The sequence below is a fragment of the Lampetra fluviatilis genome, chromosome 4 (assembly GCF_964198595.1).
Source record: "Lampetra fluviatilis chromosome 4, kcLamFluv1.1, whole genome shotgun sequence".
In the NCBI taxonomy this organism is placed as follows: Eukaryota; Metazoa; Chordata; class Hyperoartia; order Petromyzontiformes; family Petromyzontidae; genus Lampetra; species Lampetra fluviatilis.
In genome coordinates, this window is record NC_136278.1 from 27,918,003 (window position 1) to 27,921,257 (window position 3,255).

The window sequence follows — 3,255 nt, forward strand, 5'->3', positions numbered from 1 at the left end:
GGTGGACTTGCCAACCCCTAGTCGAGCGCACGGTGGTGGAGGCAGCTACAGGGGGAGTAGATGCGAGTTGAACACGTGACCAATATCATCCAACAATCAATTGGCTGTGTCAATGTCCCTGTAATAGGGGTGCACATGAACTCTCGTAAATATTAGTTGATATGAACGATACCTTCGGATGAATTTGTGTTGATTTCAGGAACTTGCTATTTGTATAACTAGCGATGCACACAGTGATCAAATGGTTTACTTAAACATTTGTAGATGAAAGCACGTGCTTAAAAGTATCCAAAACACTTTTTTATTTCCGAATTAAATATTTCCAATAATAAATAAATTGGGAAAGCATCATAGTATCCATCCACATGTATGCTTGTTATTTCTATTTCTTTCAAATAAATACATTTTGCTTGGACTCTGTGCAGACTCGATGTGTGCAGGGCCCAGGGCCAACAGGAGAGTGAGTGGGGTGACGAGAGAAAGAAGCTGATGACGAAGTTTCACCCCGTATCGAGGTGGAACTGCGCCCAGGTAGAACCACCATGGGGATGTAGCTCAGTGGTAGAGCGCACGCTTCGCATGTGTGAGGCCCCGGGTTCAATCCCCGGCATCTCCACGAGGTGATATTTTGCCAGTGGACAATTTTACTCGAAGGAATATGCGTGGCCTGCACAAAACGTCTGCAGGTTTATGGTTGCTGAGCATAGATCCAGAAGACCAACATGTCATACGGTCAGCTAAGAACAGCACTACAATCAAAGTTGTAGTCGATAGGAGTTAACATGTTTATGGCATTCATATTCTTGGTTCTTTCGGTAAAGTCACGTAGAAAGGAAAATAGTAAAATAATAAAAATATAAAACAATTAAATTCTCACGACGTTTCGACTGCAACACAAGCAATCATCAAGTGTGAAATCTAAATATTTATGGAAATTAGCAAGATAATTAGACTTGAAACCGTAGGATGGACTTCCAAATTTGAGCAGTGCGTGGAGGAAGCCGAGAGAAAAGTGTTGTGACCTGCTAAGTGGTTGTCGAACGGAGTGGGTGAGAGGAAAATCAGTCTGGAGTCCTCATCGCTGAAGGATAACTCAACGAGTGGAATTATACAAGTAGGAACAACAGTTTCACACTGCCCACCAGGGAGTATTTGTCTGTCGTGCATAGCCCCTCCCAAACATGTACGTTCCGGGATTGGTTGAAGTGCATCACGTGACCGTGAGCTTTCTGTCGTGCACGAATGCGCTGTCCAACCAAATTCCTACCTGCCCACTCCGAAGGAACGTGTTTATTGCTTGCATTTGCTCGAACGACCGTTTTTCATCACAAAATAGCGGTTTTAACTCTGTTTTGTCGTAAAATAGCGCCCTTCTAGATGGATTTTACCGTTTTCACGGCATGTTCCCAATGCAAACTGCCGGTATTTCGTCGTAAATTATGCGTGAAGCCGCTGCTTAGAGCTGGAATGGTAACAAAAACGTGTTTACTTATTTTGTTATGCTAGAAATGTAGGTGTTAATTGGGGTTTTCAATGAAAGAGCGCCCCCTCGTGGCGAGAGCGCCCCCTAGTGGTATAAACTCTTTCATAAAAATTGTGAAGACGCTCGGGGACGTCATCACGCATGCTATGATGTCCGCTATGACGCCTTGCGCAAGCGTGCGTCTGACGTCACCACGCAATTTGATTATAATTCTGCAAACAGTTGCTTGTTAGGTTTGAACCCAGGTCCGTTTGTGTTAGAGGCAGCGAAGTTACCACTACGCTATTGTAGCCTCGATGTTTGAGGGCAATGCTTTATTTTTATGACATCGTTCAGGATGAGATGGCTTTTTAAAATATTCTTTAAAAATACATATGGACTAAAGAAAAATACGAAATAAATATGAAAACATTTCCGTTTTGCCGATTGCTTTAAATTTTGGGAGGGGAAAAATATTTTTTTTTTTATGAGAAATAATGCTGTGTTTGAACTCGTGACCTCACGTTTGGATGCTCCACTCAATTTCCACTCACACAAGAAGAAGTGATGACGTCACACGGCTATCGCTTTCATGATGCCTGAGCATGAGAAAGAAATCCGATGAGCTACAAAGCTGCTTTTCACAGATGTTCGAGTAAGGGGCGGTTCAGAACTTTACAATAATAATAGAGAACATGACAGGAGTGCAAAGTATAGGAAAAGTAAACAAGCAAATTAATATAAATACAAATAAAAAAATATATATCTTTCCAAGTAAAACCCAACTGAGATTTTATAATATTTTTTACAAACAAACTGGGGCCACAAATGGTAGCTCAGCAAAAGTGGCTTGTCGCGTGGAAATTTATAGCAGCAACATATTGAAGTTTGTGGGGGGAGGCCGTCTGGGCTCAGTGGCAAAAAAAACGTGAAATACAGCACCCATCTCACTCGGGTGACATTAGGCACATTACGTTTCGACCAAATTTAGACTTAAAATCGAGATTTGAAGTTTTCGTGACTGCATGGGATCAATACTCTTTGTTTTTTTGGTAAAATCACGTAGGTATAAAAAACTAAATAAATTAGATCACGACGTTTCGGGCGCAACACAAGCGTCCGTCATCAGGTGGGACAACCACGGCCAGAAACAATTGCTGAAGTGGGCAAAAGGGCTGCTGTAACAAGAGGCTATATAGGTGTAGAGAGGGGGGAGGAGCCAGGGGGGGTGTGGGGGGGGGGAAGTGGGCGGGGCTAAGAGTGGGCGGGGCTAGGAGTGGGCGGAGCTGGGAGTGGGAGGTTCTCTCTGTAAAGTCGCGTAGATATAAAAATTAATAATAAAAATAATTAAAATCAAATAAAGAACTACGATGTTTCGATCACAACACAAGCGATTGTCATCAGGAAAAAAAACCCGTCGTAGTTCTTTATTTTATTTTATTTACTTTCATTTTTTTCTATCTGCGCGACTTTACCGAAAGAGCCGAATAATACGTGGAGACTATTTTAATTGTTTTGCTGCGATACATTTTCCACGTGATGAGCAACTGTGTTGAGCGGCCAAAGAAGTTCAACACACACTTACACGACAAACACCCCACACACGCATTCTCTAAACTTCACCTCGCCTCCAACCACTTTCTCTTGTTCAAACAGCAAATCGTTCCGCTGTCTTTTTTAAAAGTCTAGTTATTGCCGAGGCATGCTGCGAATGAAAGAATATTAATCCAAAAAAACAACCGTAACAGACGTAATGTTTTTTGTTTTTGGTTCCCGAGAGTCTATTCTGAATT

General features: G+C 42.1%; 1 non-coding gene across 1 annotated transcript; it reads left to right on the top strand.

The window, feature by feature from the left end:
• The first annotated feature begins 544 nt into the window (after positions 1 to 544).
• Positions 545 to 616, top strand: TRNAA-CGC (transfer RNA alanine (anticodon CGC)). The gene has a single exon. It is a non-coding gene; the product is annotated as a tRNA-Ala (tRNA).
• The last annotated feature ends 2,639 nt before the right edge of the window (positions 617 to 3,255 follow it).